This window comes from Anopheles cruzii, chromosome 2 (genome assembly GCF_943734635.1).
Source record: "Anopheles cruzii chromosome 2, idAnoCruzAS_RS32_06, whole genome shotgun sequence".
Taxonomy (NCBI): domain Eukaryota; kingdom Metazoa; phylum Arthropoda; class Insecta; order Diptera; family Culicidae; genus Anopheles; species Anopheles cruzii.
The window spans coordinates 40,395,600-40,409,040 of NC_069144.1; the positions used below are offsets into that span (position 1 = coordinate 40,395,600).

General features: G+C 51.8%; 1 protein-coding gene across 1 annotated transcript in view; it reads right to left on the reverse strand.

Moving 5' to 3' along the window:
* LOC128277823 (RNA-binding protein Musashi homolog Rbp6) overlaps positions 1-13,441 on the reverse strand; it is a 456,559-nt gene that overhangs the window by 56,538 nt on the left and 386,580 nt on the right. The window lies entirely within an intron of this gene.

The window sequence follows — 13,441 nt, forward strand, 5'->3', positions numbered from 1 at the left end:
AATCGCGTGTAATTGCTTCGAGGAGCTTTCGAGGGGGGCGCTACGGGCAGAAGCAAGAAGCAGAGGCCAGGCCTGTGCCCAGTGCAAACAAGGAGGCGAGTGGCGGGAGATAATGGTTCGGCAAACAAACCGGCTGCGGCAAGGCGGAAAGGGCATGACGATGGCGATGACGAGAGACCCCGGAGACCGGAGAATGGCGTTCCGTGCCGTTTGCGTGCGCGTTGCGGATGCGTTGCGTGGGGCGCAGGATAAAAACTGCCCCATTCTTAAGACGCAGTTTTGCCGTCTAACCTCCTCCGAGCCTTCGAGCACCATGAGGGTACACAAACCAACACACACACACACACACACAGAAGGAGCGAGTAGAGACAAAGTATCCCATTTCTTTTCCAGATTACCCATAAATAATCCCGAAATGAAAAGACGCCCGAAGACGTCGTCGACGCGCGAAGCGGAATCCTTTTCCCGACCCACCGCGCATCTGCCGGGATCTGCTGGCCACCCACAACCGCACCCCTCTTTCGGGGAGGGAAGAAAAGAAAAGGAGCTCATTTGTTTTTCGCCTGCTGTCAGCAGCGCATTTTCTTGCGCCAGGAGAGCTAATGGCTCAGCGAAGACAATAAGCATTCAAACTGGTTCCGCACCAGAAAGGAGGCGAATCGAAAAAGGAAAAAAAAAAACCACGACGCCATCCCCGAACGGCGAAGGTAAATCTTCGCAAACCGCCCACCCCGCGGCCACGGGGGCCTGGAGTGCTCGCCGCTCTGTTTCCTTTATTACGCCAATTTTCCCTGAACCATCTGCCGCCAGTTGGGCGGAACAGTTATTAGCGGGCCGCACCGTGCGCTGACGAATGGAGGGCCTCCCATCTTAGGCCCTCCCCGCTTTCTTTTCCGCTTTGCTCTTGTGCGTGTGCGTGGGGCCAGAATCGACAGGTAGACATAATTGCTGCTGGCCGACTTCCGGTGCGGCAGTGCAACAGAGCAAGCAAAACGGATCCCTCGTTCGCTCGCTCACACGGGTCGGAAAAAGTTTTCCACCGCGTAATGTAATACTCGCTTCCCGGGCTCCCGCTTTCCCGGAACGAAAGCCGTCTCCGGAACGGAACGGTATCCTTCGGTTTCGGTGTTTTAATTTCGATTCCAACACACATACACACACAGTGCGCACCGTGCGATGGAGATTAGGGACCACCGAAACCAAAAAGCGACGGAAAAAGGCTTACGGAAGCCGCGGCAGCATACGCGGCGCAACATGGGCGAACCACAATAAAAAAAGGAGAAACAAAAAATGATGCTCAGCAATTTATTGGCTTCATTTTATTAATTTTTGGCCCTATCCGCAAAAGCCGTCCGCTCGGTTTCATTTCTTGGTTCTCATCAAATTTCTCTTTCTTTCTTCCTGCCGTACGATCGATTGACACTCTTCTTCTACGGCAACGAAGGATGTTGGTGTCCTGTGTGGACATCTGGTCGGAACAGATGCGTGGAGCACCTTTTGGGGACAGTTAGCGTTGGCTTCTAACGTGAATTTGCTCGATTACATTGCTCTAGTGACCTTTTCCTTACAACCATTGGACCTTGTGTAGTGCAATTGGTCTTCTGATTTGCTGTAAAGCTTCTTGGATAACATGAGTAGTGATTTTCGTTTGTGGTTGATCACACCCATCGCCAGAGTTCCTCAAAGAACTACACATATCTGATCGGGTTTGATCATTTGATCTGATCATTTAACAAATAATCAAGAAAAGTAGAGTATAGCGTATAGAAAAGTATAGCCCAAAGACGAATTTATTTCATTCGTTTCAAATTTCCTATATTTAAATGGGAATAAATTACAAACAAAATTGTTGGAGTCAGCTGTTGAATACTCGAAAAAGTTCGTGAAATCATTGCTTCGGATGATAATTTCACTGTAAGGATGTTGGCTGAAGAGTGTAATCCAAGACACTCTTTGAAAGCTTTTACGTAATAATTTGAAGAAAAGAAAAGTTGTTTTGCTAGTTTTGTTTCGCATACGTTAAACGACCAAAAGGCCGCTCTTGTAACACATTTAAATGACATGATTAAAATCGCTAAATACGGACAACATCCGCATTCGCCTGATGTGTCACCGTGTGACTATTTTCTATTCCCTTTCCTCAAATTGGCCATGACATTATCATTTTATGCCGCGATTCAAGCGGGTCCAACACGCGGCCTTGCGAATATTCCTTCCGATGTACAAATAAAAAATTAATGAGAAAATTAAACGACCGTTGCAAACGTTGTATTGGCTTAAATGGAGACTATTTCGAATAAATCTAATATCTGTTATTGAAGTAATGGAGGCATTCGTTATTTATTGACCGTACTGTATATGTTGATTTTCTATTAGGTTAAAAACTTCCTCAAAGTACACCTTGTTTCACTGTTTAGCATGAAACGATGAAGCTGTTGCATTTCGTTAGTGGCCAGTAAAACAGTTTCGGAATCGGAGTAGTTTCCGGCGCAACGAACCCGTCGGCTACGAAAGCAGCCAAAGCGAACCGGACAACCGTTACTTTGAAGGCGCAGGTCCTGTTTATATCCATAAAAAGAACGCTTTTAATCACCTCGTGCGTACGGAGTAGAAAAAAAAAAAACAAAATAAGGATGCACAATCGACGGAGCAGCAAGCAAAATTAGCCGACTGCAAAGTACACCGACCACCGCCAAGGTTTTTGGGCAACGTTCCCCGGACTCCCTGGAGTCTGGGGTGCCGGAGCCAGCGAACCGGAACATTAAATGGCACTACTACTCCGTCTCGATCGGGACCGTCACCGGTCACCGTTTGCACGCAATCAGCCCCCCGAGAAGGGCTGAGTTCCGTCCCGTGTCCTTTTCCAAAAACCGAGTAAGTCAACTTAAACGGGCGACAAAATTGTGACAGCGTGGCGTTCAGAAATTAAAACAACACCCCGGTACCATCCGGAACAGATTTATGTAATCCCGAATCGTCCTCGTCCGGGCCGGTCCCGCCGTAGCAATACATTTCAATTGTACCGTCCACTTAGTGAGATTGTTTAGCAACACCGCGCACCGCGTTTGGCTGGCTGGCTGGCGTGCCGTGCCCGGCCCCGGGACGCGCGACAAACCCGCAGGCGGAAACTATAAACTCTTCCTTATCATATAAAATGAGGTTTATTATTTACAATTAGTTTTAATTTTCTATCCCACCACCAGCGGCCCGCCGGTGGGCCGCTCCGAAACGTCCCACCGGTGGGGCTACCGTCTGCGCGCCTGCAACCGTCCTTCTCCGGTGTGTGTGTCGCGAAACGACGCCCAGTAAATGTTGTAAAATTACCATCATGGAGCCTCGACTCGACTCCGGACTCCGGATTGCACCACTTCGGGGCGGGCACGCCACCGCACACGGCACTTCATGTTGTGCGCACTTCCGGTTTTATTGTCACCCGCCCTACCCCCACCCATAAACCCGCGTTGCCCGAGGCTGGCTGGCAAACCCGGAAGGTGCAAGGAATTCCGGAATGGTTATGAAGGCGCACTTTGTGGCGCACGGAGGTCGCACTGGTCGTCTGTTTTGTGCCAACAACCACCAAGTGGTAGTTGCAGCGGCGCAAAAGTTGCAAAGATGTTCCGGTTTGTTGTCCGTCGTTGGTTTTTTCTGTTTTTCTCTCGTTCGTTTTTGTGCCGGTACCGTCGACCGTTGCGGACGGTACGGAAAACTGGCCCCTTGGCCAGGAATGCGACGGCGAAGGATAGGATTTTACTGCCATCCGAGACGTGTAGAGAGAGAGAGCCGCCTTCCGGACCAACCCGGCCCCGATGTACACAGTAACGCATAACGAGCACGATAAGTGGCTCAAAAGATGTCCTGTGATTACGTAGTTTTTGTTGTCCGCAATCACTCCGGCCCTCGTTGGGAGCACTGGGGCCGCTGTCCGAGGTCCGCCCCAGTCTCTCTCGCTCGCCCGCTCTTTACGGATGCCGGGAGTCGTTTTAAGCGAAAGTAATCTGGGTGTCCTGGTTTCGTTCTTTTTGTGCAAGAATCCCATTTGACCGATACCGGCCGAGTCCGAGTCCGACGGGGATTGCGACCGACTGACGGCAACAGCAACATCAAGAGAGCGAGAGAGAGAGAGGTAGGGAAGGGAGAGAGCAGCAAAGGCAGCAAAATAATGCAGCCGTTAGCATTACTCCAGCTGGCAGTTAGAGGCCAATTTAGCTGCCGTTAAGCACCAGATTGGTCGTGAATTTAAAAGAGATAAGCAACCGTCAAGATGACTTCGCCACACGCCCGTCAATGAGTCCGGGGGGGTCCTGCGAGGGGACCTTCCTGCAACGCACGCGCTCAGGAATATGCAAATCCCGGAGCCAGAGCCAATCTCGGTGATGCATTAATATTGACTTCCGCGGCCGTCGGAGTGGCTCCAGTGGCAAACAATCGGATCGTCCTCCGTGGGGCGCGATAAATGGACCGCGATAGGTGAACCGCTCTCGTGTGCGAGTTGAAGAGGGGGCTTTCGACTCAAGTGGGTCGCCACGTGGCAATTTATTGGACCAAATGTGCGGCAAAAACAAAAACTCACCAACTGCCTGAACTGCAGCTGATCGGAGTGGATAGAAAGAGTGACTTACACAAAAAATCCTCTGTCCATCGTCCAGCTCGTTAATTTTACCGAGCCACTCCGCGGGTGGTACATAATCGTTCCGTTTACGGAGTCCCCCCCCAAGTGTAGCACTCCGGTTCTAGCGGATCCATCGCCAAGCGGTCAGTCATTGAAATATGGTCCCTGGAATCGGAACGATTCGTCCCGATGGCGCGTCGAACAATGTTGCACATGTTCGCCGCGGGACAACATGTTTGTTACAAACCCCGTGTGAGTGTGCATGTGTGTGTGAGTGTCCTTTTTTTCGATAAATAAAATGCATAATCCGTTGGCAAATATTTGGCTTGCAATCATCATCTACCCAACCGACGGCCGGGGTTTTGTTTGTTGTAGAAGGTTCACGTTTTTTGTTACCACTCTCTCTCTCTCTCTCTCTCTCTCGCTCTCTCTACTCCCTCCGATTTGTGGTTAACATGTTGACCAACACGCCAACGGGTAGCGCCGGCTTCCGGGCTTTGATTCGTCCATTTGCCTTTTTTTCGGGGCAGTGGGAACAAATAGGGCGCAATTTAGTGGCGCGTTTCCGTCGCATTGTGAATTAAATTTGCTTCGATTGGGTTTGGACCTGGGCCACACCGGGACGTGATTGTCGGGAAGCGCACAAACTACTAGCGCGCTGAATGGTGTCCAATTTACCAGCTTGCGGCCAAAGGATCTCAACTTTTTAACGCACACACACGCAGTTCGAATTAATAAGCCAGCCAGCTGATTATGGATCGAAACTGGTCACAGAAATTTCCGTAGGCTCCAGGGCTTTGAAAGCGCCCGTATTTTGGATGTCTCCTTGCCGAGCGCGATGTGAAAAACATCCAAACCAACCGCACGGGGCAAGGGACAAAAAAGGGACATGCGTAAAATTACACACACACACATCGAATCCAAACGGAAGCACTGCGTAACTGCGAACTGCTCCGTCCCACACACGCACAACCAATTAAGGGGTCCAATTCAAACAAAATTGTTATTCGTATCAGCCACACACACACATACACACCCAGCCGTGAGGATGGTAAAAATTGCATCGCGCCGTCGTCCTGTTTTCTGTCCGGTCCGGGTCTCGGTCGGTCCCGGGGTTGGCGCATAATTTTCGGAAATTGATAAAATACAAATAATATCGCCAGACTGCAGCGATCAATCCGAGATCGCCGGTCGGGCGGGCGGTGGCGCAATAAAGGGCGCACCGAAGGGCAAACGCGTGTTGATTTTTGATCTCAATCAGTGGGCCATTTCAGTGAGCCAGTGGCCGTGTGCCCACAGCTACTGGCGGGGAGATAAGTTGGGCAGCCAAATGGGAAGCCCAACTGCTCCCATTTTTAACCGTTTTCCTGGACCACGTTGCCCACCGACATCATGGTCCGCATCATCATCACTGCCGTGCGCAGCGTTTCCGGAAATTCCGGGGCGCCGGGAGGCGGTGAGAGGAATGTCCGGAGTCCGGGTCCCATTATGATAATTTACACCGTCCTCGTTCATTTGGCCGTTTGACCCCCGGCCCGCGATGAATGAGCTTCCGCTTTTCCGATTCACACAAATTATGAATTACCACAATCATGGCGATCATCTTTTTTCCATCCATACATATGCGGCGGTGATGGCGACGGCACCGACCCCCATATGTGTGTGTGTGTGTGGGGCAGGGTATGTCCCGGGAACGTCCGTTGGTTCGGCGCGGGGTTTCGATTTCGATGGAAAAAAGAAAGGCACGAACATTGCACGGGCGCCGGGCGAACCGTTTCAAATCTGCGTGCTGGGTTGCGGCGGCGGCGGTGGTGCGGCTGGCGGGGAAGAAAATTGATGTTTTCGATACGTCGGTGGAGACGGGCGGGGACGGCCCCGAGGTCGGTGGTGGCATGCGCTTCCGGCATGCGCTCCGGGTTTTTGGAATCCGGCCGGCCGGAGATAAGCCGACGATTTAATTCAATTTGCAGACCCACGCAGTTGGTTGGTTTTAGTTTTTCGGTGACCAACGGCCAACGGGCAACATTTTTCTGTGGCCAGGGCTTCGGTCGGAAAAGTAATTTCCTTTCTGCTCGCCCGGGACGGGACAAAGCGGGCACACCGGGCACTGATTTATCGGTGGCGACGGAACGGGCGAATGTGCTAAAAATAGGAAAATAGTTCGGCCAACACACGCACGTTGATTACATTCTCGGGGAGGCTCGGGACATGCGGAGCATAGCTAATGAGTTAATGTTAAAATTTGAACGTGTGTGTGTGTAGAAGGAACACTTGTTTTCCGGACGCTCGGCTTATGTGCCGTGCACTTCGGTTCTTTTTAGGGGACTCGCGTATTACAGCAAAAGAAGTAATTTGAATATTATCCTTAGTTTAATCCCTTTATTTTATGCCGTTTGGCCACCGGAAAAGCACGATTTCTCTGTTGACGGATTGGATTCCGATCAAGACCCCGAAGGTGCAGAGTATGGCCGAGTCCCAGGACCTAGGCGTGCGACGCACGTGATGCTAGAAATTGGTTCGATTGGTTGGAATGTTGGGTTTGATGTTTAATTGAACGAAACAAATCTCCAATTTAATGCGAAACACAGCTCTTTTGGCTCGCAAGCAACCCAACAGGATCCCTCTGATCCTACCGAGGTGCTGGGACATCGGCAACCTGATAGCAAAAATGTATCACTAACATCCGGGCCGCCATTGTGCGATGAGAATGTCTGTCAAACGGCACGGCAAGGTGTCTTATTCCGATGCCGGGGGCCGATGAAATGGGCATTAGTGCTATGTTGGTAAAGCTCTCCCAGCCGGGAAAACGGGTCCTCACGTTGAGCTGACCCGAGCCGAGCCGAAGAAAAGCACCCAACCAGCACTGTGGCTGCGGCAGAGCCGTGCTTCCTTCCAGGCTGGCCGGCCATTTCGGCCAGTAGCGGCAAGATTGCATTCACCGATCGAACAAGTGGCCCCCAGCCCAAGACGGTTCAGTTGAGCTGGGTGTGTTTTTTTGTCCCGGAATTGAGGACGGCAGAAAGTAGCCCGGTCAGATGGTCAGGGTGATTGAAAGTACGAAGAAAAGATGTCTACGGATTTCATCATCTTGCACACAGACAGACAGGATCGATACATTGGATGCCGGACGAGAGCAGAGCAATGTTAGATATTCGTCCGCAGTGTGCTCGGACGGCTGGCCGGCACCGCCTCCACCTCCAACCGTCCCCGATTGGGGATCTTCCCGGACCGATCCGAAACCGACATGAAAGGTGCTCTAATGAAGATGAAAATCCCCAAAGATTTTCCTTTCAATTTACTGCGCTCCTTGCTGCAGGATATATACATATTGTTTATTTGAATTCTTTATCCTGGGCTGCCTGGGACCGGTGCTGGGGCCGGCGCACCAATAGTCGAAGATCCGCACGCAAAAGGGTTTAACAATGAGCGCCGACGAAGCATTGCGATTGAAGCCGTCCCGTCGGTGCTGGTCCCGGTACGTGACCGGAGCCACAATAACGAAACATATTTTTTGTGGGATTTTCCCTGGGAATTCAGTGGCTACGATACGGGTGCGATAACAACTCGGAGCTGGACTTCGAAGGACGCCATCAAAATTCACCTTCCCAAACCCTTGCCTCGGTTCTCGGTGCATCCGTTGATTGGAACAGGGCTTCGGTGCCTGCCTGCCTGTAGCTAGCAGGACATTCAGCAGCAGGACGTATCGAGCGCAAAAACGCACCGTAATGCGTTCGCCAACCTAATTGGCACCGGGTGCAGCTGTTTTGAGCCCGGGCCGTTGCATTAACCGATCACAGTGCCCTATTAAGCGTGCATTGACGGGCGGAATGAAGAAAGACGCTACCTAATGGAATCTTCGGATTTGTGGCGTAAAAAAGAGGGGCCCGAATTCAAAGCCTCGCGTATTGTCCATCGGTCAAATTGGGTTCGCTAATCGGGTACTTTCCGCACCGAACCATCTTCTCGGCAAGAAGCGCCCATTTCGTTAGTCAGAGTGCCGGTCGGCGATTTGTGGGACGGGGCGCCAGCAAAGCAGAGAAAAAAAAAATGTATTCAGGATTCAGAAGCAGGATTGTGTGGGCTCCCGCACAGAAAGGATTCATCTATATCCCATCTGTCAATCCCGGGGCACAATCCATCTATCGATCGATCCATCCTTCCATCAATCAATTTGTAGTTCTCGCCCCGCGACGCACGCACGTTTGCCCGTCAGGACATTCCCGAAGTTCCTTTCGCCCCGTGTGCCCCGGGCCCGGGCAGTGACGGATGGGCTTCTTCGAACAACGCCCAGGACGGTCACTAACGACAACGGAGCCACTAGCGCCGACTAGGACCGGGCTGGAATGTTGTCGCGTGGCCGAGTTCGAGCCAGAGAACGCACCGTTCGGCTCGCCGAATGGAAACTCCAATTTTACGCTCTTCAACCCGGAACCGGAAGAAAATTAATTGACCAGCGGTTAAGAAAGACACCTTTGCGCGCTGGGAAGGTGGCAATGCCCTTTCGCTTCCGGGGCGAGTGTGAAAAGCATGTTAACGGGGATTGCGATCGGATTGACGGCCGTGTGGCAGTGAGAAGACAGTTCCCTCGGTTTTTTTTTTGTTGTTGCTCCGAACGGTCTATGATTGAATCGTCAACCGTCGAGTCGTTGGCCAAGGCGTTGCGTGCGTGCGTGCGTTCGTTCGTGCAGTTGACGTGAGCGTATCCTTCTTTTTTCTTCCTTCCCAACAATCAACCATCTCCTATTGTGCCGTTTGCGAAGAAAGCGCTCCGCTAGGAAAGTTGCCGCGTCGTGCCGGTGATGGACAGATGTTGATTCGTGAATTCCCCATTTTCCCGGGAAAATCACCGGTGTTTTTGCTTGAAAGGCAGGCGTAGTTGTAGACGCCCGGGGTAGCGAGTATTGCGAGTGACGGACGGACCTTTCTGTTGGTCGGTTTTAGGGTCACCGTATTTAACAAGATAATTTATGCCAACATCGAACCGTAAGCGAATTAACCGTAACAGAGACCAGTATAATCCCAGCTGATTTGCTCAATCGCAGTAACTGCATTAGCTTGTCCGCGGACACGGAAGTTGATGTTGAATTTAATACTCCGAAGCACTGTCACCATTCATCGGCATTTTGGCGGACCGAATTAACAGTAAGTATTTTCTTCCACAAAGGGTGCCAGAAATAAAATTGTGAGAGTTAAAGAGTGAGAGAAAATTGTAAAATAGAGCGAAAGTGCACCGGACGGGGCCGGCCGGGGTTTGATTCTTAATCCTTCGAATCCCAGTGCATGCGGCCGCCACCGGCGATTCGGTCGCCCGGCGCGAACGATCGAAGCTTCCGGTGGCGCCTGCGAAAGCGATAAAAACATAATAATGCTTTCAATTTGGTCCACTTTCTACTTCCTTTACCTTCCCGTCGGTTTGGGTGGAATTGGGTGGCCCTGGGGGTGTTGTCGCTTATCCTTGCCGGTTTTGCCGGCGACTCGAACTGCATCCCCGAGCTCCCGAACAGTGCAGTGGCGAAGGATAAAGTTATAATTGAATAGCGACCCCGAATGAATGGTTTTCCCTCGACAAAAGGTTTTCCCCGCGCTCGAGGGCACGGTTCTGTGTGTGTGTGTGTGTGTGCGTGTGTCACGACAAATCTATTGTTCAAAAAGGATAATTTAAGAAGCCAGTGAGTCCAGGCCCGAGCCAGGAACCAGGAAGATATGCTTGAGCGGGCGAGTGAAAATTGAGAAATCAGTTCGATTGCTTAACAGTGCAACTCCGTGCGGTGCTGGTGTGTCCCCGGGCGGATCCTTTTGTGTGGCGCGATCCCAGCCAGGGACACCGTACCGTACTTGGGAAGGAAATAATTGAAAAGTTGCAAAAATTAATACCATTCGATTCGGGCCTCGGCTTGGCGTGTTTGAAGTTACGCCGCTGACAGCTGACCCCTTGCTGTCACCTTTCCATCGGTGTCCGTGGGTCCAACTGTGGATTGGATTTTTTGGGAAAAGCCGGCAAAAGAAGAACGGATCAAAAGTTTCGTCCCCAAGCCCCAAAGCAGAAGCACGACGGAGAAGGCTCTTTTAATTCGCTGGACAGTCGGTCCGGCAGCAGCCAACCGATAGCGTCCTCGCGTAATGGGTCTTTTTCCACAAAAACCCCCACGTTCGTTTCTGAAGAAAGATGTCCTTCGACCAACTGTCACTGTGTCCGGGCTATGGTGACGGGCGGAGTATTGAAGCTCGATTGGTCAGTGGCAAACTTTGCGCGACGTACCACCAGAAGTATCTCGGGCCCGGAGCCACACTGCGCCGCCGAAAGGTGCTGTTAAACGGCAATAAGAATGGGATGTAGAATTAAATTAGCCCTCCGATGGCGGCATTGATCCCTGTCCTGGGTGTCCTATGTTTCGCCGCCTCGAGCCTGTCACTGACGATAGGCACCGGAGAGCGAAACTATCGATGTCCACGGTGTGGCTGCGAGGATTTGCTGAAGAACAGAAAACCACAAGGGCCAGAAGACGTCCGCCGACGAAGACGCCGTGGACCGTGTTAGTTCGGAAGACCCTGCATTGGCCAGTGGTCTGGCTAAAGTGGCGCTCCCGGTGGCGCTAAACTCGTGGTATTACTATCTTCGCCTTCACGGCCGGGGTAGGTTGACGGTGTTGGCGCTGCCTTCTCACTGCCGGCCCGAAGCCGATATTGGCTGCCTGCTCTTCTGTGGGTTTTCTTTTCATTCCAATCGAATTGTCGCCGAAGCGACAGGACATGTTTCTTCCAAGATGTCGCCCCCGGGGGCGCTATCGTGCAATGCGATCGCCGCCTGAACGGCTTAGTGGCCGTAGTGATTAGTGGCTCGTCTCTGTCGGTCGCATCGGGTGTAAATAACTCGTCTCTCTGGTGGAGGCAAAGCTTAGTTCTGGTCGGAGCTCGGGAAAGTGATTACGGTTTGAGCTGCCGCACAACTGGCCGGATTAGGATGTACAATTCTTGATCCCCTTACGCTGGGCACCCCATTGTACTGTGTGATTTTGGGCGAGTTGCTGCCGTGCTGCATAATCTCTCGTCGCCAACTGCACTGACTGTTGACACAACAGTACAGCTGACTGACTGTTGTAATAAAAGTCGGACTATTGATGCGCCACTAGCGCTGGGCTTGGCCATCGAAACCACAGTTCCTTGAAAGGCAATTTATAATTTAGTAACCTTGTTTAACTACGTTCAAAATCCAACGCAATGAAGTAGGTTTAACTAGGTTTTGAATCAATATTCCTAACTACTGCAAAGGTCTGCGAATGACCCCGGATACCACACGCAGCAGTTCCGAAGCCAACAAATTTAATTCCGCCAAAAGGGGTGGTGGTGAACATAATATTGCGGATGCCGGCGGCCACGATGGAATCCCCATCGGGCCAGTGCGATTGAAATTGGATTGATAAATACGCGTTCAACGCGCGCACGTTGCGGTGCAGTTTCGCAGCTTCCAACCCCGAACCGTCCGGTAATGCTCGTGCCGGAAAGTAGCGGAAATAAAACTAACGCAAAGAAAGAGAAAATAACGAATCACTGCCACCTGTCGGGAGGCGTTTCGGATGTGCACCGAATAAAAGCGACGTCCCGTATCCACTGTCAAAACCAGGGCAACCCGCCAGGGTGGGAACTCACCATCGTGAACCCGCCATCGATATGATTGGAATCGCCCGGCGAGAGCGAACGTACCGATCTCGCCGGACCGGACCTCCGAATCCCGCCGCACTCGGATTCGCAATATTTTTAATGCATTTTCCAATCAGCGCGGCGCGGCGAAAACCTGGCAGTGCACCGGCAGGCGACGAGTGGAGGGCCACGAACGATGACAGGAGTGGAATGGAAAAATGGCGAATCCATGCATGTATGATGAGCAGCCCGAATGGCGGTGAATACGCTAACGATTTTACGCGGTGTGCACGATTACAATGTTGAAAGGCCTCTTTGCCAGGCCAGTGCCGAGGCAGCTTTGCTATGCTAACTGCATGCTTTAATAAACATACACGGGTGGATGGTTCATAAAATGCAACAAATTCGCTGTTGGATGCAGAATGCAGTAATTGTTGCTGGCAATTTCTTAAACGAAACGCGTTCAAAACGGAACCGTCGAAAACTCACCAAACCATGTCAAACAATGAGGGAGCGTAGTTCCCAAAAATTAGCGACCATCAACAGCCGTGATTTTCCCCTGCTAGCCATCAACCCACTCTTCGTTCGTAAAAAGGAGCACCCGGTGATGATGATTGGCAATCGTCACGATCAGGCGATGGCGACGATGATGTTAATGTTGAGATTGGAGTCCCGAAGATCGATCCCGTGCTGTTCGGCCCGTGACGATGAGCTAACCAACGGCAAACGGTTCCTATGCTGCTGCTCCCCCGATGGTGCACCTCATCATGATGATGATGATGCTAGTTGTTGTGACGGTAAACAGTGGGCGGGTTGTCCGGTGCACAAATTTGCATCTCGCCCGCTCGGCGCATTCGGGCCGAGTCGGGTTCGAGTGCAACTGCGCTCCCGTCGAGTGGCTTCGAAAGTGCAACACGCAAACAGGACCCCCAGCGAGAGAGCTGATGTTTGGCTGATGGCTGGGGCGGATGTTGCCGGCGAACGAACTGCCGACTCCGCTCCAACGATGCCAACTGGCCGGCCATCACCGGGCGTAGCCGGGCCGAAGTCGTGCACTGTTGACATTTGTTTATGATGTGCTTGGATTTTATTGTTGTTTGTTTACGATTGGGAGCATTCGTGCTGATTTGTTTGTCAGGGTGCATCAAGGATCGGGCGCCGGAATGGCAGACATGCTCGGTTCGCCCCCCCCAT